Consider the following 26681-nt stretch of genomic DNA (forward strand, 5'->3'; position numbering starts at 1 on the left):
TTTGTTCAATTTTTTTTTAATTTGCCAGGAGTTGTTCACTATTTTGAAAAGTAACAAACATCACAAGGCATTTGAGTTCCCAATACACTCACCCATATCAGTCAGCCTTTGTAGCTGCCACATTCACTATGAGTCTCCAGTGAGTCTACCTCTGGATAGATGCAGGTGTCTGATTACTTCATTATGTCACCAATGCAGTTGTACTCCAGGGCATTTATGTATATTTCCCTTATATTACAGGCAGAGCATTATATTTATTTCTTTAAATAGTCTGTGCAGGTAGTTTATCTTGGAATTTCTCTGAGGCAAATAAAGATGTCTCATAAAATATTTGCTATAAAAATGGGGCTTGGAGTATGACAGGGTTGAGAGCCAGTGTGTCAAAGTAACACAAAAGTATTTTCAAACCACTCAGTTTCTCTTATACTATGGCGGATTGGGAATCAAGTTCATTTCTCAGTTTGACTTTAACTTTTCCAAACAGAGGCCATTTTTATTCACATGTTGTAGAAAATGATGGAGGGTGATAAAGCACTCCAAAGGCAAGAAGACCATTGTGTGCATTCAACACAAGGGCTGGGCCATTAAGGTGCAGAGGGGTTCATGTGGCAGGTCCAGACCACAGTCCTGGGCAGGATGCTACACGTTATTGTATGTCTACAACTTGGGAAAACGCACTTCCAGTGTCAGGTCCTATTCCAGCTGCTTGTCTTGACACCCAGTCAAAAGTAATTTCAGGAAGTGATATATTACAACTTTCCCTTTTTTGTACTGGGGACAAACAGTTTTTAATAATTTGTTAATACATATTGTAGACATATAATCACAAATATGCAACTATTCATTACAGGTCAAATTGCCCAGCCTTTAAAAAGAGTCAAAATATAAATTCTTTTTAAAAATTACCATGTTTTAAAAAACAGGCAAATTTTAATGTACTTCTTTGGTCTTTCATCACTTTGGTCTGATATTTTCAACAAATTGTGCCAGTTCATCAATAATGCTTTTGCCAGCATGTTATTTATATACGTCCAAAGCAGGATGTTGTCAACTCCTTTGAGACATCTATAGACCTCTCAACAAATTGACCTCAGGATGGACTATTTGGTTACTTCATATGTTTGTTATTCTTTGACAAAAACTCCTCTGGAGGCTGCATCAAAATGCTTTTTAGTCCAGACGTGGCCCCATGCTTACTAACTGGCCATTTTATGTTACAAGTACATTTCTAAGTGTTATCTTCTGCTTACGTAAGATAAACTGGAACACTAAAATTTTTTTCCAAAGAAAATGAAGAAAAGGTGTGGATTTATAATGGGATAGGAAGCAGGGAGAAGGAGAGAGAGAGGCCATGCTTTCTACTCGTTAACCTTCCATTAATAAACTAAGATAAATTCTTGCTTTATAACTCTAATGGGTATTTGTGAGCAGCCTGTTGGCAGGCACCATCTTAATAACAAGTAAAAATATTTGATTCACAGTCCTAGAGGCCTTCCTCTTTTAATACCAATGTTAGTTGTAACTAATATATATGCAATCCTAGTAACTGGTAGTTTACGTAGGCCTTGAGACCACTTATTGCTATTTACTGTGGTTGTATCTGTTATTAAAACAATAATTTCCAAGGATAAATAAAATAGCAAAGCTTAATTCAGAACTAGTTAATACCCTGCTTCCAATTTATCTAACTATTAGGATTAATGGCAAAAAGTAAATGTTATAATAATCAGTCATTATTTTTTATCTTTCTTTAGCAATGTAATGAGGGGAACAATTTTTCTGATTAATCAGAGGTCCTTGTGGCATGGACATATATACACTACCAAATGTAAAATAGATAGCTAGTGGGAAGCAGCTGCATAGCACAGGGAGATCAGCTCGGTGCTTTGTGACCACCTAGAAGGGTGGGATAGGGAGGGTGGGAGGGAGATGCAAGAGGGAGGAGATATGGGGATATATGTATACATATAGCTGATTCACTTTGTTATACAGCAGGGACTAACACAACATTGTAAAGCAATTATACTCCAATAACGATGTTAAAAAAAATGATTCACCCCAAAGGCTTTTCTAGATAACTAACTAGATCATAATATCTAACTATATTCTAATTACAACCCAAATATCTAATGAAATAATTCTGAAGTAGATAATTCTTGTGACTTTTAAGAATTCTAATTAGGCAATCAGGTATCTTGAAAGAAAGATATTTATTAGACCCTTTTTGAGCTCTCAATATAAGGAGTTTGGTCTTAATCTTAAAATATGTATTTGAAAAATATTTATTCACCCTGAGCAAGGTATTGTGCAAGGTGCTAATCTTGTTCATGTGTATCTCTCAGTGTTGGGCTTACTGGGAGTCAGTGGGAAGAACTAAAGAATGTAATCTGGGGGTGAAGAAGGGGCCGGCCTTTGAGCGACAGCGACGCAAGATGGTAGCCACCACGGGCTAGGGAGTAAAAGTCCCTCGCAATTGCCCACTGTTGGAAGAACTCGAAGTAGGCCAGAAAGGAATAGGAGATGGCACAGTTAGCTGGGGTCTAGAAGATGACAAAGACATGACACTTACAAGATGGACAGGGATGATAATTGGGCCTCCAAGAACAGTTTATGAAAACTGAATACACAGCCTTAAAATAGAATGTGGACTTAAATACCCAGAAGCACCCCCCTTTGTAAGATTTGTAACAAAAATTAATATGAATGGAGTTAATAGTTCTAATGGAGTGGTGGACCCAAGAGCCATATCGGTGCTAGCAGGATGGCAGAACTCATATAGCATCAAAGTTATCCTGCAAGAGCTTCGGTGCCTAATGATGTCTAAAGAAAATATGAAACTCCCTCAGCCTCCTGAAGGACAGTGTTACAGCAATTAATCAAAAAGAAAAACCACAGGCCCGCCCTTAGCCCCCATTCAACTTAAGCAGTCGTCTTCATTTTCCACAGTAGTAAAATTTCTAGATACGTCTTGTAGACCTCAAAGTAATCCCATTCAAAGGCAGTTTATCGTAAGATACTGTAAATGATACTAAGTTTTTGATACTATTTCCATTTGAAATATATAAGTTGTGCAATAACAAATCATCCTGTCAAGTGTGACCACTGTCCACACAGCTGAACTTCTGGGATCAAGAAAGTGTATTTAAATCGATTCCCATCATAACCGGCGGGGCACATCTAACTCAACTGTCAAAAGACACACGGCGCAATCACCTTGCTGCTGATTACGTGGCCTGGGGTCTCTGCCTTCTCCCCCTTCCCCTCCCCCTGCCTCCTCCCTCCCTGCAACAGCCCTCCAGCTGGGGGTGGCTTCTTAGAGTAGATGTGAAGGTTTCAGGTCACAGCCTGTGGGATTACTCCTGGGTGTGTGTGGGGTGCTTTGTCTGCACCCCTGGTTTCTTTCTTTACCTCTTAAATGCTGCCTCCCTTCCAAGCCATCATCCTCTTCCCAGTCTCCACTACCACCCTTGGCCGAAGCATAGATTGTAACCCCCTCGGCTCCCCTCTGAAATTGGCCTTTGGTAAGGAATTCAGGGATTTCCCCATATCTTCTCCCCTCCCCTTAATCGAGGGGTGCTGCTTTTTCCTTCTTCCTACTCAAGTCCCTTTTTGCGCCATCACCACCCAACACCTTCCAGGACACTTCCTTGCTGTGGCCAGAAGCCACAAGGTAAGCTTGGAGAGCATCTCTGACCTCCCTCATTTAGTTTTGGAACCACACTTATTTACTCTCCGCCAGCCTGGGAAATGAATGTTGGGTTCTCAGCCCTGCCACCCTCTGCTGTCGTCATCAGCTGATACGCTTTTTTAGCTCAGGTTTTTTTTTTTTTTTGTGCGGTACGCGGGCCTCTCACTGTTGTGGCCTCTCCCGTTGCGGAGCACAGGCTCCGGACGCGCAGGCTCAGCAGCCATGGCTCACGGGCCCAGCCGCTCTGCGGCATGTGGGATCTTCCCGGATCGGGGCACGAACCCACATCCCCTGCATCGGCAGGCGGACTCTCAACCACTGCGCCACCAGGGAAGCCCTAGCTCAGGTTTTGATAAGGTGAAAAGAACAGTCACCAAGGTCACTCAGACCTGCCAGCTCTCAAAGTCCTTGGTCGTTAAACTTGGAGAAAGGCCACAGAAGACACTGGTAAGCACACACGGTTCCTCTGAATGAATTTTCTTTTCCTGTAATTGCTTTTGCTTTTAAAAATTGAAGACGTTTTAAACAGGGCTCTCATTTGGTCATCCTTGCAATCCATTTGGGTCTAGTTTGGAATCTGACAACTGGAACATAAAGAACCTTGAACTCAGTGCATACTTTGGTTTCAGTGCTGCTGCTTCTCTGAGTCCTCAGCAGGGATAAGAAAGAACTTGGCATGCACGGCAGATCCCCGGAATTCCTGGCCAGTGGCTGCGTTTTCCACTTTTCTGTTCAGGACCACTAAATGCTGAGATGTTGGACGCATACCGAAATAAGAGCAATTCATTGTGTTCTAAGACTTTTTTTTTTTTTTAAATTTAGTGTTTGTGGTGTAAAACCACCTTTTAAAGCAGCAACTATCAAGTCTGCAGAGCAACTGATGTTTCCATTAATCTTTTTCTGGGGAAAACCTTAGTTCTAAGGATTTAACATCCTGTAAGTAAAGTTTAACATAACAGTATTCCATAAGTAGACTTTTTATTGTCAGACCATTGCCTGATTTTAATATAATAAAAAGAAGTGTGTGTTAATATTTAAAAAAAGAAAAAAATGTAATCTGATAACATCACTTACTCTTTCAGAAGATGACTGATTCCAACAAGTATCACCTCGATCTTTTATAAGCATTATCTTCTCTTATATCAATATGTAATTATTTTCTACCTGGGAGAGCACTCTTTCTGTCTTTCAACTTTCTTTATACCCCACATTAACAAGCAAGGTACCTTAGTTTACCATTTATGGCTTACAATGAGATGATCCCAAATGAATCATTCATTTTCCCTGTTCTTCTCTCATATTCTATGCCACCACCTTCTCCATGAAGCCTTCTCTGAGGTGTCTTAGTACAAAGGGATCTTCTCCCCTCAATGCTCTATAACATTCTCCTATGCCTCTTCTTAGGAACCACCATATTTGATCTAGTTTTCTAATTCTTCATGTATATATATTTCCCACTTCCTAGTTGTTCTGTTTCTGAGGGCTGTGCTTTTTCCGTGTGTACCCTTATTAGACACTCCGCCCCAAACACACACACACACACACACACACACACTCTCTCTCTCTCTCTCTCTCTTTCTCCTGACCTATTCTCAATAAAATCTATTGATGCTTTAATGAAGCTTTCTGAGAAATTTAATTTTCAGATGTATTATTTAGTATGGTATATTTTCATAAAATCCCAATTTCTATGATAACAATGCCAGCATCATACTCAAACTATTACATCCTCAGAAAGCTTTAGGACCTATAAATTAGAGTTTGAAATGCAAAAATGGGACAACATACCAAAGAAAGTGTAACATCTGCATAGGCATGATTAAGTTAGTAAACATCATTGGTTTCTTATGTGACAATAGTTTCCAAAATTCCGCTGAGAACTTTAGGCAGGTTCCATTTAGTGACATTTATGTCTTGTGTTCTTATTGATTGGTACTTATGTCTTACCATTTGTTAAGTATTTTGAATACCACTCTATATACGTGAACTCCTCAGTGTCAAGTCATGGGCTCTCTTCTCCCCACTATAATGTTTGTTTGAGTATGTTATTGGGCAATACAGAGAAGAAAATGAGCACCCAGTTTTCTCTGCAAGGTTAACTGAGCTTATAGTGACTCTACGATCAAGGCATTTCATGAAAAAAACCTCTATCAACTGAACAAACAGAATAAACACTGAAGATAATATGCTCATAGATGAAGTTGAGCTTTGTGTAGTTCTGAGAAAATCAAAGTTGTGGGAAAATATTTGTTTTGGGGCCATTGTAATTATTCACATATTTCACTGTCACTACTCTAAAAAAGTAGTTCTGAAGTTTGTTTCATTTTCTTTTGATTATTGTATAAAACATGAAATGAAAGTTAGTAACAAAGAAGCTCCCCCCCATAAGAAATGTTACATTTATACTGCTTTCACAATGAAATAGAAATACACTCTTAAAGTTGTATTTCAGAACTTGCAATCTTCTTTAAATGGAAGCTTTCAATAGAAAAACAGAGATTTTAAAAAATATAAGTTTCTGACATTATCTCAGATAGTTTTTGAAATATTCATCATTTCTCTCACATAATAAACAATATATTAAACTACTACATATAAAATAAATGACAAGGTACTACTGTATAGCACAGGGAACTATATTCAATATCCTGTATAAACCACAGTGGAAAAGAATATGAAAAAGAATATATATATGTATAACTGAATCACTTTGCTGTACAGCAGAAACTAACACAACATTGTAAATCAACTATACTTCAATAAAAAAAACCTATGTATTACCTTTCCTTTTGAAGACAATGAAGATATATAGTTTTATTCTAGAATCATTATTAGAAAAAATCTTTAATACTTAGGAAATTTGGAACACACTGTGATGGTACATTTTATATGTCAAATTGACTGGACTACAGTGTGCTCAGATATTTAGTAAAACATTGTGGGTGTGTCTGTGATGGTGTTTTTGGATGAGAATAACAATGAATCTGCAGACTGAGTAAAGCAGATTGCTCTCCCTAATGTGGGTGGGCCTCATCCAATCAGCTGAAGGCCTGAATGAAACAAAAAGTCTGGCTGTCTCTCAAGTAGCAGGGAATTCCTCCTGCCTGACTATAGCTGATACATTGATCTTTATCTTTTCCTGCTTTTGGATTCGAACTGAAACTGATTTTCTTTTTTCTCCATTTTTAGTACTCTGGTTTGTTTTTCTTTTCTTTTTTAAAAATAGTTTATTGGAGTATAGTTGATTTACAATGTTGTGTTAGTTTCAGGTGTACAGCAAAGTGAATCAGTTATACATATATACACTTTTATTTTTATTTTTTTAGATTATTTCCCCATATAGGCCATTACACATTTTTGAGTAGAGTTCCGTGTGCTGTACAGTAGGCTCTCATTAGTTATCTATTTTATATATAGTAGTGTGTATATGTCAATCCCAATCTCCCAATTTATCCTTCCTCCCCTTATCCCCTGATAACTATAAGTTTGTTTTCTATATCCATGACTCTATTTCTGTTTTGCAAATAAGTTCATTTGTACCCTATTTTTAGATTCCACATATAAGCGATATCGTATGATATTTGTCTTTCTGTGTCTGATTTACTTCACTCAGTACGACAATCTCTAGGCCCATCCATGTTGCTGCAATGGCATTATTTTGTTCTTTATTATGGCTGACTAATATTCCATTGTGTGATACTGATTTTTCTTTTGTTTTCAGCCTGCTGGCTTTCTAACTGGAAGATGTACCATTGGTTCTCCTGGGTTTCCAGTTGCTGACTGCAGCTCTTGAGATTTCTCAGCCTCCATAATTGCGTGAGCCAATTCCCTAAGATAAATCTCTTTATAAATGTAAATATAAATATCACTATGGGGGGACATATACATATGTACACGCCCTGTTGGTTCTGTTTCTCTGAAGAACCTTGATTAATACACACAATGTAAATTAAAACTTGGAAACACTGACAGAAAATCCCTTGAGTTACTATCTAACTTGATGTTTAAAAAAATCTTTTGATTATAATATGTATATTTATTTCCTAGACGAAATAAATTGTTGCTTACCCTCATAATGTGTTTTTCAAAAACTAAAATAGTTAAAACAAATTATAGATCCATCCCTTTTTCCTCAACTTGACTCAAGGCAAATTATAATAATCTAATCATTGACAGTTCCCCACAAAATTTATATCCACTTCAAAATCAGGATGATTTAAAAAACAGTTAATAAATTTCATATTTCATAATAAGAAATTCTTTGACTTGTAAATTAATCCTTTCCACAACTAATTGCTTTGTATTTTCAGGCAATAGGGATTTTAAAAAGACCACATCCTATAAGTACATACAATGGAATATTACTCAGCCACAAAAAAAGAACGAAATTCTGCCATTTGCAATAATGTGGATAGACTTAGAGGATAGTATGCTTAGTGAAATAAGTCAGACAGAGAAAGACAAATACTCTATGTAATCACTTATATGTGGAATCTAAAAAATAAAACAAAGGAACGTATATAATAAAACAGAAACAGACTCACAGATACAGAGAACAAACTATTGGTTACTAGTGGGGAGAGGGAAGCAAGGTGGCAAGATAGGGGTATGGAATTAAGAAATACAAACTACTATGTATGAAATAAATAAGCAAAGGGATATATTGTACAGCACAGGGGAATACAGCCATTATTTTAAAGTAATAACTTTAAATGGAGTATAATCCATAAAAATATTGGATCACTATGTTGTATAGCTGAAACTAATATAATCTGTAAATCAACTATACTTCAAAAATATTTTTAAAAAAGTATGGTAAAAAACTAAGACTACATCCAATATAATTTGAAACTTCATTTTTCAAAAAAACTCAGCACCAGGCTAATCTTGAAACTTCATGATCTTTGAATTTATACTTTGAAAATAAATTTTGCTTATGATATCTATTACTTGCTTCCATGATTACAGATCCATTCAATAAACACATATACCACCAGCCCTTATTAGAACCTTGTGACATAACAGAGGATCAAACAGTAAAAATTCCTTGCCTCATTGAATTTTTGTTCTTTAGAGGAGTGGAGAATACAGACCAAAACAAAAAGGAATTAATATATTAGAAAGATACATGTCATGACAATACATAAAGAGAAGAAGGAGAGAGGCAGTGGAGTGGGGATGGGGGTGAGATAGCAAATTTAGATAGTCAGAGGAGGCCTCATTGAAGAGGTGACATTAAAGCAGACTTAAGGAGATGAGGGAGAGATGCATGTGTATATCCTTGGAAGAGGATCACAGGCAAAGGAACAGCAGGCACAAAATTTCTGAGATAGAGCTGGTGTGTTCTCAGAGCACTGAGGAGGCCAAGGTAGCTGGGATGGGGTGCACAAGGCGGAGAACAATAGGAGATGAAACCAGAGAGGTGGTGCCTTGCAGACCATTCTACAGTCTTTAGCTTTTACTCTACGTAATACTGGGAGCCACTGAAGGGCTTTGAGCAAAGGATTTACACCATCTCATGATGTTCAACAGGACTGCTCTGTTTGTTACAGTGGAGAGAAGAGACACTAAGAAGTAAGGTGGAAGCAAGGAGACTAGTAAGTGGGCTATTGCAATAAGCTATGTGAGACAGGATGCCTTTCCACATTGGTGCCAATTGAGCCCTAATCTTTGCAGATGACGTACTTGGTTTTTTCTCTTACAGCACTGGGGAGAGCACTGCCTACTTTGCTGAGGCAAACTCTTGGAGATTCTTTTCTGAATGTGCAAAATAAGAGCACAGTTTTTGTTTTGACATACTTTTAAAATAATTGTTTTAAAAGGAAACCACAACCAACCATGGCTATGATACTGAACTGTTGAAATACTAAAGAATACTAAAAAATAAGCCATTTATACACTCCTGGGCAAGCATCTAGGTGACAAATATTTTCAAGTGGATGGGCCAAGCACTAACGAGGTGGAGGAGTGTTACTATCATAACATTTTCGTTTGAATCATACCACAGAGTTTGTTATTTTTCTTTGTTTTCATTACTTATCTTTATGAAAAACTCAACGTTTCTGACCGTCTCTCCAATCAATATAGGACCAAGTCTACACTGAATAGAGTTGATTTTGTGTGCTTCTGGCAGTTTTCTTACACTTCTGAAAGTCTGAGATTTTCTTTTACAGAAAATGTGTGAGAGGGAGAGAGGTATATGTCGTCCTTGCTGTCTTCAAACTCACCCCCGATACTAAGTTATCTCATAGTGTAGCTGCATGTTCCAATACTGAGTCCATACGTTGAAAGCATCTGCTCTACTGCTTTTATGGCTTTTATATAACCTCTGGCTAATGCATCCTTTGGCTTCACATTTGATCATCATAATAACATGGATGAGAACTAATTCTTGAAGCATGTGATCCCTGTCTTTTCAGGGCCTCTGTGCCTTGAAAGAGAGAATTCGAGAACAATGGTTCTCTACCAGGGTGATTTGGTGCCCCAGGGGACATTTGGCAATGCCTGGAGACATTTTAAATTATCAGTTTGGGGGAGAGGAAGTTTCTGGCACCTGGTGGCTAGGAATTCTGCAAAACATCCTACAGGGCACTGGACAGCTCCCATGGACACAGAATCATCTAATCTCAAATGTCGGTAGTAGTGAGATTGAGAAACCCTGTTCTAGAACAAGAGCTGAGAAGCACTTGAATGAGGTGGATGGCATTCCAAGCAGACAGAACTTTTCATCAGTTTGAAGACATCAAACTGTACAGACTGGTCCTCCTGGGGCTACAGTGAGTTAATGCTCCTCCACAACAGTCTTTTCCATAGAGTAACTCAAGCAGCAGTTCAGGACCTGCCATAGTATATTACAGAAGTTGCTTTGGGCTTTAATGAAATACAAAGGGCTATAAAAGCATCTTCTATAAAATACTAATGAGATTTTGCACACTGTAATTGAGGGACAAGAGGGTGACAACATCGCTTCCCAGATTTAAAGGAATATTTTCCCACTTACTCAATTAATTTCTTTTGTAGCCTCAGTGATGATGGTAAGTGTGCACCCTACATGGAGGATTTAAGCTCCAATGCACGATGAAGAAAACCCAAAGATTATAACATATCCTTCTCTCTTTTCATTCCAGTTGATCAAACATACATCTGAAAACTACAAATTGCATTAACAATGACAAACTATCAGGAACAATTCTTCAAAGGCTATTTATCAAATTTGTAAATGTGATGAGGCAGTCCAGAAAATTCCCCCTTACTACCTATTTCATCAATTCTCAGAAACAGCATATTTTCACCTTTTAACCTTTCTGAAACAAGGTTTATCTTACAACACAACGCCTCATGCAATCACTGTCAGCCAGGGAGCAGTCATGCTGTAGTTATGTGAAAGCCTTCTGATAAGATAAAGAAAATGTCACCATCAGTGTATCCTTCATTTGATAAAACAAAGGTGGTTCCCTAGAAGTTGGTAAACAGAGGCATAAGCCAACATTTTCTGGCCACAGTAAGACAAAAATGGGTACTGAAAGGAGGATCCAGACCCTCACACATTGTGTTTTGAAAGATCCTTTATAGATATTAATTCACACACTCCCTTCATGAATTATTCTAGAAATAGTATGCAAGCAATTAGAATATGGAAAGTATTCAGGTCCCTGTGGCCTGAAAATCCAAATCACAATAATAGAATCTTCTCTCAAGATACCTTTGCCATCACAGCAGAGGACAGCAAGCTGTTCTTTCTACTAAGTATCACTTGAACTTATCTGAACTGCACTAATATTCTTCCCTGACCTACCGGGCTGTTTCTGGTCCCTTAAAACACAGACCAGCTACACACCACAGTGCCCATCATTATTCACATTTCCATAAAGGAGAGAACCACACAGTAGGAGGGAAGACAAACAGCTACAGTTAGTTTCTTGTAATAACTTCCGAGGTTTGCATCGTTGACTTAGGAACAGCTATGAGGGGAGAGAGCTCCAAGTGCTCAAGTGACAAAATCCACTTCCCAAATATGCTGCACAAACTTAAAATTTCCCTGCCAAAGAGTATTGCTATGTTTATGAAATGTCAGTTAGTTTACAAAATAAAAAGACCTTCTATCTGGAGCTGGGCAAATGAGATGTAGGGCAGCTGTATCCCAAGGGCTTGTTGGGGCCTAGAGCAGGCTTCCCCCAAAATATGCCTCAATGGCATATTGATTATTTTGAATTAAAGTTACTTAAGAAGCGGCTGATGCAAGAGGGACACTTGGACCCCACCCCCACCTCCGCCGTCTCCCTGAAGGCAGGGAATAAATCTCTCATGTGAAAGGTATACCCCCTGTATCTAGAGGTAGAAGGATACCCTTATCACCAGAGATAGGAAATTTGGGGCCAAGAAGCCTGTGTAAACAAACCTTATTACTTCTTTAATTTACTACTCAAAGCCCAAATCCAAGCCCAAACTCTGTTTAGATTCTTCACTAATTAAGCACCCAAAGCCTATTTCTTTGTCTTGTTAATTCCTCAGTTACTTACTGTTTCTTTGTCTAAAAAATATAAAGTCTGCCTGCTTAGGTCACTTCTTAGGTCCCATTTCCATGAGATTTCCTTGCACATGAATTAAAATTTGTTTCTTTTTCTCCAGTTAACCTGTCTTGTGTCAGTTTATTATTAGTCCAACCACAAGAACTCAAGGGGTAGAGGGGGAAATTTCCCCCTCTCTGACAGGCTCTTTCCAGAAAATAACCTTCTTGGGGAAGACCAGACTCAGAGCAAGAGAAACAGGCTTCCTGAAACTGGGATAAAAATTGGAATTAGGTACCACTCACTTCTGGAATTGGGGAACCATCATTACTAGTCATCATTCACAAGCAGGAGCAGTTGAGGCTCTGGTTCCAGGGTAGAAGTGAAGATTTTTCCTCCACTGTAAGAAGAAGGGAGGAGATTTCCTATCTCTGAAATGCCCTAAGACTCAACTATTGCTGATCTGAGAGAGATATCAACTCACTAGTGTCTCCCTGCAAAACAGCCCTCACATAAGTAATCCACATCAGACTACAGAAATATTTCACAACAGAGTAGTTAATATAATCTCTTCAGAAATGTTTCTCTGGCTTTACCGTAGGCTGGTAGTGGGGCAAGAAGAGAGAACCCAACACAGGCAGACTTTCCAGTAACTGGATCACTGCCTACAATCCACTAAAAATAATATTTTACTTTACATTTTTTTTCTCCTGCATCTGTACAATTTATGCAAATGTCTGAGGAACCAAAGACATCTAGAAAGTAATGAAGAAATAATATGTAAAATAAGTATTCCACAATGTAGTAGAACAAAATTTTGAATATACGTAGTGTCAATTTTTAAAGTTTCCCTTATGATTTATTTTGAAGAAATTTCAATGCCTTTATCTAGTAAGATTTCAAAGTTGAAGTTTTCATCTGACTGGTCAATGAAGAAATGGACAAATTTCTAGAAATACAATCTCCCAAGACTGAACTAGGAAGAAATAGAAAATATGAACAGACCAATTACCAGCAATGAAATTGAATCAATAATAAAAAAAAAACTTCCCAACAAAAAAAAGTTCAGGACCAGATGGCTTCCAAGGTAAATTCTATCAAACATTTGGAGAAGAGTTAACATCTGTTCTTCTCAAACTATTCCAAAAAATTAAAGAGGAAGGAATGCTTCTGAATTCATTGTATAAGGCCACCATCACCCTGATTCCAAAACCAGACAAAGATATTACCAATAAAGAAAATTGCAGGTATCACTGATATTGAACATACATGCAAAAATCCTCAAAAAATATTAGCAAACTGAATCCAGCAATACGTTAAAAGGATCATACATCTTGATCAAGTGGGATTTATTGCAGGGATGCAAAGATTTTTAATATCTGGAAATCAATGTGATATACCACATTAACAAATTAAAGAATATAAATCATATGATCATCTCAATAGATGCAGAAAAAGCTTTTGTCAAAATTCAACGTCCATTTATGATAAAAATTTTCCAGAAAGTGGGTATAGAGGGAACATATCTCAACATAATAAAGGCCATATATGATGAGCCCACAATTAACACCATACTCAACAGTGAAAAGTTGAAAGCATTTCCTCTAAGATCAGGAGCAAGACAAGGATGTCCACTCTCACCATTTTTATTCAACATAGTATTGTAAGTCCTAGCCACAGCAATCAGAAAAGACAAAGAAATAAAAGGAATCCAAATAGGAAAGGAAGTAAAACTGTCACTGTTTGCAGGTGACATGATACTATACATAGAAAATCCTAAAGATGCCACGAAAAAATTACTAGAGTTCATTAATGAATTTGGTAAAGTTGCAGCATACAAAATTAATATACAGAAATCTGTACCAATTCTGTATACTAACAATGAACTATCAGAAAGAGTAATTAAGGAAACAATCCCATTTACAATCACACCAAAAAGAATAAAATACCTAGGAATAAACCTACCTAAAGAAGTAAAATCCCAGTACTCTGAAAACTATTAAGACACTGATGAAAGAAATTGAAGAGGACACAAACAGATGGAAACATACCATGTTTATGGATTGGAAGACTTAGTACTTTTAAAATGACCATACTACCCAAGCACTCTACAGATTCAATGCAGTCCCTATCAAATTATCAATGGCAATTTTCACAGAACTGGAACAAAAAAATTTAAAACTTTGTTTGGAAACACAAAGACCCTGAATAGCCAAATCAATCTTGAGAAAGAAAAATGGAGCTGGAGGAATCATGCTCCCTGACTTCAGACTGTATTACAAAGCTACAGTCATCAAAACAGTATGGTACTGGCGCGCACACACACACACACACACACACACACACACACACACACACACACCAATGGAATAGGATAGAAAGCCTGGAAATAAACCCATGCACTTATGTTTAGTTAATCTATGACAAAGGAGGCAAGAATATACACTGGAGAAAAGACAGCCTCTTCAATAAGTGGTGCTGAGAAAACTGGACAGCTACATGTAAAAGAATGAAATTAGAATATTCTCTAATACCATATACAAAAATAAACTAAAAATGGATTAAAGACCTAAATGTAAGAACAGAAAGCATAAAATGCATAGAAGAAAACATAGATGGAACACTGACATAAATTGTAGCAATTTTTTTGGATCTGTCTCTTAAAGCAAAGGAAACAAAAGCAAAAGTAAACAAATGGGACCTAAAGTTAAAAGCTTTTGCACAGCAAAGGAAACTATCAACAAAACAAAAAAACAAACCTACTAAGTGGGAGAAAATATTTGCAAATGACATGACCAATAAATGGTTAATATCCAAAATATATAAACAGCTCATATAAGTCAATATCAAAAACAAAAAACAAAAAAACAAACAAATGGGCAGAATACCTGAATAGACATTTTTCCAAATATCTATTGGAAGATATACACATGGTCAAAAGGCACAAGAAAAAAATGCTCAACATTTTTAATCATCAGAGAAATGCAAATTAAAACCACAATGAGATATCACCTCACGTCTGTCAGAATGGCTATAATCAAAAAGAATACAAATAACAAATGTTGCCACACACCTATGGTCAATTAATCTTTGACAAAGGAGGCAAGAGTATACATTGGTGAAAAGACAGTCTCTTCAGCAAGTGATGTTGGGAAAGCTGGACAGCTGCATGTAAATCAATGAAGTTAGAACACTCCCTCACACCATACACAACAATAAACTCTATATGGCTTAAAGACTTAAATATAAGACATGACACCATAATACTCCTAGAAGAGAACACAGGCAAAACATTCTCTTGACATAAATCGTACCAGTGTTTTCATAGGTCAGTCTCCCAAGGCAATAGAAATGAAAGCAAAAATAAACAAATGGGGCTTAATCAAACTTATAAGCTTTTGCAGAGCAAAGAAAGCCATAAACAAAATGAAAAGACCACATACGGACCTGGAGAAAATATCTGCAAATGATGTGACTGACAAGGGATTAATTTCTAAAATATACAAATGCTCATACAACTCAATAACAAAAAAACAAAAAACCCAATCAAAAAATGGGCAGAAGACCTAAATAGACATTTTTCCAAAGAAGACATATAGATAGCCAACAGGCACACGAAAAGATGCCCAACATCACTAATTATTAGAGAAATGTAAATCAAAACTACAATGAGGTATCACATCACACCCGTCAGAATGGCCATCATCAAAAAAATCTACAAACAATAAATGCTAGAGAGGGTGTGGAGAAAAGGGAACCCTCTTGCCCTATTGGTGGGAATGTAAATTGATACAGCCACTATGCAGAACAGTATGGGGGTTCCTTAAAAAACTAAAAATAGAACTACCACATGACCCAGCAATCCCACTCCTGGGCATATACCCGGAGAAAACTATAATTCAAGAAGACACATACACCCCAATGTTCATTGCAGCACTATTTATAAGAGCCAGGACTTGGAAGCAACCTATATGTCTATTGACAGATGAATGGATAAAGTACATGTGGTATATATACACAATGGAATACTACTTGGCTATAAAAAAGAATAATATTTTGCCATTTGCAACAACATGGATGGACTTGGAGGGCATTTTGCTAAGTGAAATAAGTCAGACAGAGACAGACAAACACTGTATGATATCACTTATATGTGGAATCTAAAAAATAAAACAGACTGGTAAATATAACAAAACAGAAATAGAGTCACAGATATAAAGAACAAACTAGTGGTTACCAGGGGGAAGATGGAAAGTGCAAGTAGCAAGATAGGGATAGGGGATCAAGAAGTACAAACTTCTATGTATAAAATAAATAAGCTACAAGGATATATCATACAGCACAGGGAATGTAGCCAATATTTTGTAATAACTATAAATGGAGTATAACTAAAAAATTGTGAATCACTGTGTTGTACACCTGAGACATATAATATTATACATCAACTATACCTCAATAAAAATTAAATTAAAAAGATTTTTTTCAATGCTTTTATCTAGTAAGATTTCAAAGTTGAAGTTTTCATCTGACTGGTCACTTGCCAAAAGGCTTCCGTATAACTACACATATTGAACTACCTTGTAGTACTTGTATTGCAACCTTGAGTCAAAGAAGCATAACAGAACAACTGTTGAGAAAGGCCAAAAATTAAAATACCTTTAAAAATTAGAAACAAATAATACAGGAAATAGCCCAGGGTATTTTCTAATTAAAGCTTTTATACCAGTTCCACAATTTCATCCATTCAGATATACCTTTTGTCTCCACCTCTGATTTAGTTCTTTTGTTTTTCCAAAGTGCAATCAATTTCTAAATCACAGAATTATGGACTTTTAAAAGTGAAACATTAACAACTGAATAGTAGTGATAAAAATTAACTCAAAATTAACTCAAAAAGAAAAATGACAAGTGATTCTTATATTTACATCTACAACTCTGGGCAAAAATCTGGGAAAACTAGTTTAAAAAGATAAAAGTAAATTAGAATTTGTTGCTCCTTAGCAATCAGTTTTATAATATTATCATATATTCTTAGCGTTGGGTAGGACTTTTGGGATCATCTAGTTCAAACTCCGATCAGATACCTAAATCTATATAGCATCCTGTGGCAGCAGCCATTCAGATTTTATTTAAATGCCTCAAATCTATATAACATTCAGGTGATGACCTTACTTCATATTTCTTAGGAGTAAATAGCTATCGTCAGCTAGGAAATGCCTTATCTTCCTATCATGAAATACATCAGCCTAGTCATACACTTTGCCAGTGATGTGCTGGTAAATGTTTCCCAAACAGGAGTCCATGAAAAATAAAAGCCTTGATTTGTATCATTTGCTGATTCCCGTGGTGAAAATACCTAGGTCAGGTTCTCTGACAGCGAAGTTCAGAAGAGATGCACATTATCTCTTCTCATGAACAATCCTTCCCTTTTGTTACTGTGATAAGGATGGTCTGTCAAAGGCCAATCCCTCAATTTTAGTTCTCGATCCAACCCCCTCTAATTTTCTCAAAACTTCACTCACAGATAAACTTCCTCTCTCCTAAATCATCAATTTATCTACTTCTGGAGGAATTTTCCTACCATCATCTATCATGATATGTATGATCACAGCATTCTCTTTTAGTCTTTAAATAGCATTCATTAGTACTTGATAGTTCTTGTATGTTTAATTTTTAAAATGTATTCAAATTCTGTCTCCTCAGTTAGAATGTAAGTCTTACATGTTCAGAGACATTCTTTGGCTTGCTCACAGCCTTATCTCCAGAAGCTACAATAGTTCCAGGCACACAGTACGTACCCAATAAATAGTCACCAATTTATGGAAAGAATAGGAAACTTCATAGTACAGCTTTTTTGTTTTGATAGAACTTATTGTTAGAAATTGCTTCTTTATGTTGGTAGGAATGAACCTTCTAATTCTACTGGTTTCAGATATGATAATTAACATAAATGAATAGAGTTTGTGTGCTGATTCTTTAAAGAACAAGGAAAGGATAGGGCATGCATGAATCATCAAATACCTTAACCAATTAGTTGAGGGAATCATACCAGTTTGAAAGTAATCAAATACATGCTTACCTATCCTCATATTACACATTCTTATGAAGTATACCACACTAATTTAATTTGCTGTTCATTGATAAATGCCCTGACCATTAATATTCAGGAAGGATCAAAAAACCTTGTTATTTGTTCCTTGGTTATAACTCCTGGTAAATGAATTATAATGTCGTATATTTTCACATTAGAAAATAAAGTTAACTGATAAGATTTTATCTGAATTCCAAGAATATGGTCTTTCTTAAATATTTTGGTAATGGATGACTAAATAACTCATCAAAATGACCCCTGCTCCCTTTTTCTGTGGACACGTACATCTTTCAGCATTGATACTGCCCCCTCTCAGGCTGTTGTGCAGGCTTCTATACCCCAGCCCACTCCTTAAATATTCGTGACCCTTAAGTTTTCTTCCCTGGGCTCTCTGCTTTTTCCTCTCTGCATACTCTCCCTTGTTGATCTCAGCCAGTCCTGATGTTTCAATGATCAAAAGCGGACAATTCCCCAGATTTTATTCTCCAGCCCAAATCTCTCTCTTGAGCTTCAAAATTCACAAACTCAGCTGTCCACCGGATTTCTCCATTCGAATATAACACAAGTATCTCAAAGGACAGGTTCCAAACTGAACATCCTCCAACACCCTCTCAGCCCTCTTCTGTCTTCCAACTTTGCCTGTCTCAGAGAATGGTACCACCTTCCATCCAGTTGGAAAACTATTTTCTCCTCTATCATAAACCTTTATTACACTCATTCTGAGTTGCCTCTTTCCTTATTGTCTCCCTCACTACAGAGTGAGCCCTATCTTCACCAAAGTATCTCCGGCACCCAGCGGCATACTTATCAAACGTAAGTTCTCAGTAAGTATTTATTGAAACTTATTTTTCTCTTAGGTATTAGAGAAAAGACCCATGGGTCCCTTTAGGTTTTCATCCCTCTCTAAAATCCAGACACATCTATTAGGGAAGTGCCAAATTGAGTATTTATTAAGTGAATGCGGTTAAGTTCTGTATAGATAATACACTATAATCAATTTCCCTTTGTGGCACCAACAGTAAGCCTTAAGATGGCTAATCCAGTATAAATCACAACCTTTAAGTATGCCAATTCAATGCCTCAATGCCTCGTCCTTATTCTCATTTCTGATGCCTTTTTCTTTCCAATTGCATGCTTGAAGCACAATACACTGAAGTATGATTCTTCTTCCTTAATACCATAGTGGTTTAAATTTAGATTCTTTAGAATTTTAAGGGAAATGCGTACAAAAGAGGATTGAAAAAGTTGTTAATACTTCACACGAAAAATGCAATTCTAAACGAAAAAAGTCAGACCCTGGAAATGTCTCTATTCAACAATGAGCTTTATACTTAAATTTGTTGCGGTTACTTTGCTTGTTTTTGCTCTTTGTCATAAAGCCTCCGTGGATCCATTGTTGGATTAGACCCAAGCACTGAACCATGGGGAAGACCTCTGAATGATTAACTTCTCAGATTGAAACTGGGCTCTATTCTAACCTGGAGAGGGTGAGAAGACACCATTTGAATGCGGAAATTATGGGCAGGAGGAAGAGTATGAAGTGGTTTTCAGTCTGGATACCTTTACTGTCCTGGAGGGCCTAACATTCTTCCCTCACATAAATCTATACGGTGTCCATGGAATGAGAAGTGAAGACAAAAGTAGGGTTATTTGAGTCCACTAGACTGTCTAACATATAAACTAATGGTGAGACCATTGTGTTATCAGGGGAAGAGGAGCTCCAGTGTGGCTGGCCCAATAGAGAGAATATTTTGACTCTTTTAAGTTGAGTACTGTATTTATATGAAAGAAAATGTTCATGAAGTGTGGGCATGGATATTTATGCACTCACATATTTTTATTAGCTTGCTAGCATTTGCTCAGATATTTAAAAGTCTTTTGGAGTGACTAACAAACTACATTGTCAATTTTCGTAAGTACTAGACAATATAAAATCAGTCCTAATAACAGCTTTGACAGGATTTAATAAAGCACACACACAAAAATGTGTAATTTGCACAGGCTAATTTTCACATATGTATAACTGAGAAAAGAATTTGGAAGATGTTAGTTTCCCATCTGTACCACACAGAGAAAAATGGGAAAAAAAATGATTTACCAACTGTCAATAAACAATTTTAAGTGTATTCTCCTGTTCTCATCCCAAAATAAAATTTCCAGTATCCAAAATATATTTTCTAAGCTCCCTTGCTAAGGTGATATTTTATTTCCATGTGATTCCATAATTTCTATATATTTCACAATATGTTGATTTTCAAGACCTAAGTTATTGTTTTTTAAGACTGCATAATCAAATTTAGTCAGTGTTGTTTGTGGTTAAGAAACAAAAGACAGTGATTTGGTCAGGTCACATGCATGGAATATTTCTTTATTTTTATTTTTTTTCTGAATTCTTGAACGCTCACCTTCTTTCATTGAGTTTATAATTTCTACTCTCCTCAGTTATATTATGGATCACAATATGCACCAGCTTGCCTTAGGCTTGAATGTTAAGTTGAGAGTCTAGATTACAGAGCTAAGACGTCTTATTAACCTTCTTGCTCTAACTTAAAAACATGTATGGCCAATCATTTTTGCCAGCATTCAAATGGGATTTGTGTATCTCTTTGAGTGATAAAAATTGTTTAGTATTAAGTAGGCTTGAACACAATATTAGGATAAATCTCTGGGTAAGAAGTATGGTTCCAGATTTACATGACAGAATATTGTTTCCAAGCATATTGATCAATTCCCTTTGACTCCCTTTACTCACGGAATTTGTTCACTAATTCTATTACAGAGGCCTTCTCTATCTTGCCCAATTAGACAGAGGCACTGATTGCTAATTTAGTAGGTAGTTACTTGGGGTAGGAAGAATATTAAAGGGGTCATTACAGAACCTGAGAGTCAAAATGACAAAGTCATAAGTTTAAAAAAAAAAAAAGGAGTTGGTCTAGGGTCTAGATAGAAGAGAGAAAATTCTGATGCGGCCTTGCAGAGTTAAGTTTTTAGCTCCCACTTTTAACTCGTTCCTGGGCTGGGAGAGGTGGGAAACAGAAAGACTGGAAAAGATTTCACAGGGTCTGATCTCAGAGTTCAGCTTGACCAGCCAGCATCAGAGCTGATCAGCAGAGCAGAAGTTGGTAATAAGGAGCTATAAAGTTTGTTCTGTTCGGTTCCATTTGATGAGGTTAATACAGCCAATACTCTTATTAAGTATCCCCTGAATGTCATTCAGTCTAAGTGCGTGATGAGTATGCATTCACTTAATCCTCACAGGAATCCTATTATAAGTACTATTATTATTATTATTTCTATTTTATGAAAGGGGAAACAGAGGGACAAAAAGTGACAGGTCCAAGATCACACAACTAAAAAGTGCTGAAGCCAGGATGTCAACCAGCCACCCTGACTTCAGAGGCCACACTCTTGACCAACACTCTACTGCCCTTTCAGGAGGGCATTCAAGTAACGAGCCCATGCGTCACCTGTTTACCATCCAGCAGGAGTGATACCCAAGACTTTGCCCATCAGCCCCACGGATGTCCTGGGTGCAGATAGCACCCATTTTAGTGACCCAGGGTAATCACGCATTAGCCCCCAAGAATGCATGTTGGGACTTTGGATAGCTGCGAGTGGTCATTACCCAGTTCATTACCTGGATAAGGAGGGACTAGATGGAACCAACCAATGAACTCCCACCAGGGCAATGGCAGCAGTGGCACACATAGCTTTTGGTTACTAAAATAGTGTTGATACTTTAATTCTTATGGTCTCAAGGAGACTCAAGCATAGACCCCCGACATTGGACACAGGCTCAGCTCAGCAAATGGGAATATCAATAAGGAGGCTGGGCCTGCAGCATCTCCTGTAAATAACCTGGTAGGATGTTGGAGCATGGGGAGGGAAGCTGAGCCTGCAGACTTCTAAAGCTCTTTCATTTCAGAGGCTTGACGATTCTGTGATTCCAGGGAGATGTTGCTGCTCTTTCCACAGTTTCTATCTTTTAATGTTGGCCAGCTCAAACAGGTTCTGGGATGCTGGAATGAAGCTACTTATTAAAAAATAATTAACAGTGAGCTCATATGGGCGAGGCTGGGTTTTAACAAAGGAGCTCATGGAATTTTCAGGGTTTAAAAACTGCTATATGTGAACCTGAAGACTAAAATTAGCAACAATGAATAGCAAATGAGGCACTTTGGTTAATGTCCACACTGGCCACAATTGGACAACTTGACACACAACTGCCTGCTGTTCTGAATCCTCATGTTTTAAGACCTTCTTGTATTAAATACTTTTCAAGACATAAATACGCAAATAGTTACACAGATCAAATTGACTGGATTTTATTTTTGAAGCCCAGCAGGGGAGTCTTCTTCATATAATTTTACTATTGCTAACATTTATATATATAAACATTTTTAAAAGTCCCATTTGTAAGTATTCCCTTCAATAAATAGGCAAGGCATTTTCCACAAATCCTTGGCATGTGTAGACATCTAGCTATGAATGAAGGTGAGGTGGTATCTCATTTTCTACACACAGACACAGACATATGCATAGAAATATCCATATTCATGCACCTCTACAATACTTCACTTTTCTTATGATCTGACTTTTCAAGCCAAAAATGCATGAAAATGTGGTACGAAGTGATGAAAAAGAGGCATACATAGGGTTAAATTTTACTGCGTACCTACCATGTATAAAAACTATGACAGTCACTAGGGACAAATAGGAACGAGGCATGGGTCTGACTCCAAACAGTGTCTAGTATGGAGAGGACAGAAGGCAAGAGATGTGAGGGAGACAGAGAAATATGTAAGTACTATGGACTAAGGGCATCATCAGGCGTACCACATTTAGGACAGATAAGCCGCTTAAGAGTCATCTCTAAGGCAGGAATCCTCCTCTGACACCAAACTTTTAACAGCAAAGGACATGTTGGAACTTTAAGAAGACTATCAAGGGATTCATGTGTAATGACTGAATACACACTTCAAAATAAAAGTAGCTGCCATTTACTGAATGCCTACTTTACATTCAGTTTCTCTAATTCTTGCAATCTTGGAAACTTGTTTTCCAGGCAAAAAAGCTAAGCTTCAGAGAGGTTCAGGGACTCACACAATGTCACAGCAGGGTAGCAACAGAGCTGGAATTCAATCCCAGGTCTAGCCACAATTCCACACGGCTAAAGTAAGAACAGGCTTGTCCGGCCCTGGCTCTGCTGAGCCTCTTTTCTGGAGCCAGGGCCACTTTTTTTCCCCCAGGCTGTCTGTCCTGAGATTGGCTGCTTCCTCATTTCTGAACTCTGAGGTTTTGGTAGATTATCTCACTCTTGGCTGTTGCGACTGTGCTGGATACATCTTCGATCAATGGCTTCAAGGTTTTGCTCCCCCCCAATATGCTCAGCAAAGTGTTGGCTTCCTGCTTTCCTCGTTAACCCCTGTTGTGGCTCTTGTTGGTTTGGTTGACCCTGCAGCCTTCTGTCTATTGTGAGCATTCGGCGTTCTCTGCCGGATCAGTGGTGTGGGGCACGCTGGGGCAAAAGGAAGGGAATTTATTCTACTCCCTTTGGCAAGAAGAATTGCTTCTTTGTCGAGGTTAGAGTTGCAAACAGATGCCCCTTTGTATGGTGTCATGATACTTCCTGGGTAACGCCATTAACTGTTTCCTGGGCAGCAGAAGCTTGGGGGTCATTTCTGAATTACCGTTTAACTTCCACTGGTACGTGAGCCCTCAACTGTTTTGTTCAACTGCACTATTGAACTCTGCACATGATAAAAGCAGGACTCTTATGAACTGGATCTTTAACAAAAGGAATCATGACCTGAATCTTTGACAAACATATCTGTTTCGTTCATACTATGTTTTCGAAGTCCAACGTGATACATACATGACACATAGTAGGTGTTCAATCAATATTTCCTGAATAAACTTGGAGAAGCAGCTGGTGTATATTTATGTGTGTGTGTGTCTCGGCAGATATCTCCTTTTGCCTCTGAATGAATAAGCATAATTATTTATGCTGACTGCATAGACTAAAAGATAATTTAAGTGAGTCAGATTAAAAGAGGTATTAAATGCATAGGGAAAGTAATGAAGATGTAGGTTAAATCAGAAGACATTTTGTGGTGTGGGTAACACTATCTCGACTAAAGTCTACCTCCTTTCAGAGCGACTAATAATCATGAAGTGGCTACTTTACCCTCTTTTTTACACACACACACACACACACACACACGCACACACCTTTCCTGCTCCTCCAGGAATATGTTTGGATATGCATATAAAGCTGACATGCAATTTGTAGGAGAAGCAACACAACAAGAGAAAGACTTGGAGAATTGTATTGTGAGTTCCCTCGCAAAAGTTCACTGCATAAAATACTAGACTACTGCTCTCACTTAGAATCTCAGAACAATTCCCCTTTCTAGAAAAAATTTAGGTCTAAAAAAGGCTTTGAGAGGTCAAGCCTACCACCTGTTTTCCTTAGAAATTTTGTTTCAAAACATGGAAAACATAATGAGACATTTTCTTGTCTCATTTAGTTAGTTTGGTAGGAAACTGGCTTAACTCTAGTTAACATATTTTCATTTAGAGTTACTTTCAGAGGAAGAACATCTTTCTACTGGCTTAAGCTTGAATGGAGAGAAAAATAAAATGTGCTTAAGGAAAGTAACAGATCCAAGAAACATGGGAACTACCAAATGGGCTTAAGGAGAAATAAAACATCTGAGAAGATCCATCACAAGTAAACAGATTGAATCAGTTTTCAAAAACTTCCCAACAAAGAAAAGCCCAGGACCAGATGTCTTCATTGGTGAATAGAAGAGGGATGTATAGATTAGTGTGGAATAAAGATAGGTGAGAATATTTCGTATGATAAATAGGATTTATATTGTACACTCAAGAATGGGTAGGAACTGGTCACAGAGGGAAGGGGTAGAGACATTTCTTGTAAGTAAGGATCAGAATGAGATGGACATGGCAGGGAAGATATATGAGACAGTGAGGACTTTGTTAAGTGTAATACTGTACAGGGAAAGAAATTAAGATTGGATATTTATTGTAAGACCAGACAAATGAAGTCCTTAAATGCTGATGTGAAGAGTTTGGCATTATCCTACATGCAGATGGGGTCTATTAGAGGATTTTGAGCAAGGCTATGGTATTATAAAAGCAGAATTTTAGAAGGTAAATCTAATTGTATTCAGGATGAATTGAAAATATGGGAGATCACAAGAGGGAGATGACTGGTTAGGAGGTTTTGATGGTAACCCAGGCAGGATTCTCATGGAGCTACGTTGATTACACTGAGATTGAAAGAAAGGATTATATGGACATGAAATTTAGCAACCAATAACTATAAGACATGAATTACACTTAAAAATTCTTAGATGATTCCGAGGTTTGTAAGATGAAAAACTAGAAGGACAGTGGAAACACGATATATCAAGAATGGAGTGATTGGAAAGAAGAGCTAGATCTGGGGGCATGAACAATGAGTCCAAACAGACACTGAGAGTTTGAAATCCCAGGAACATTCCAGGGTGGAGATTCCTGTAGGGCAAACATTCCGGACAGGAAGTAAAGAGAGAATCCAGGTCAGGAGATAGAGAGTTGAAAGCCATTGTTTGGACACTTCTAGTACTCTCTCAAGGGTTCTCAAATTTTAGAGTTACTCTGGATAAATGATTTAAATAGCATATTGCATCATTATTTAATGAAGGGACTCTTTGCCTTGCCTCTTGCTTTTGTGTATTCCATCTAGAATGAGGAAGAAAAAGAGATGTGTTATGAAATGAAGAGAAGTGTGGCCATTGAGTATAACCACGTGAGTAAACTGCTTCTCTCCTGAAGGATTATCTTCGTGGGCTTCCTTTCTTTGCTCTTCATGCTTGGCTCGGTTTGAAGACCTGGGAGAAGGCTTTTGTGTGAGATGGTGCCTGGTAGTGTAAGAAAAGCAAACTAAGTAGCAAATATAAATGAAAATGTGTAGCAATCTGCTTGGATTTTCAGGAAAATTTGTGAGGGTGTTTGGGGTCCCACTTGGCCCAGCATGCCAGCTGCGTGGGATGCATTCATGGGGAACGTTGCCACTTCCTCTCTGAGATACACACTGCATGTTGCTGAGAAGGTTCACATCTAGTTGTAAGCTGGCTTATCTGGAAGGAGTCTTGAGAAAAATCTGTTCTAATAAAAGCAGTTTTCTGCTTTAGAAGGTAAGTGAAGACACTGAGTGTCAAAAGCAAAAACAATAAGGCAAACACTAAACTAGGATAAATAAACTTTACACTTATGCTTTCAAAGAAGAGATCCCTAGAATACTTTTGAAGATCCAATGACACAACAACGTCTATTGAGTGAATGAGAAGACAAAAACTCAAACTTTTAGATTAAGATCTTAGAAATG

The 26681-nt window shown here is 37.5% G+C and overlaps 1 pseudogene; it reads left to right on the forward strand.

The window, feature by feature from the left end:
• Positions 1-2263: 2263 nt before the first annotated feature.
• Positions 2264-3399, forward strand: LOC115802107 (ubiquitin-conjugating enzyme E2 variant 1 pseudogene; annotated as a pseudogene).
• The last annotated feature ends 23282 nt before the right edge of the window (positions 3400-26681 follow it).

This window comes from Delphinapterus leucas, chromosome 8 (genome assembly GCF_059928025.1).
Source record: "Delphinapterus leucas isolate spDelLeu-1000000601 "Yukka" chromosome 8, BTC_Dleu_Yukka2, whole genome shotgun sequence".
Taxonomy (NCBI): Eukaryota; Metazoa; Chordata; class Mammalia; order Artiodactyla; family Monodontidae; genus Delphinapterus; species Delphinapterus leucas.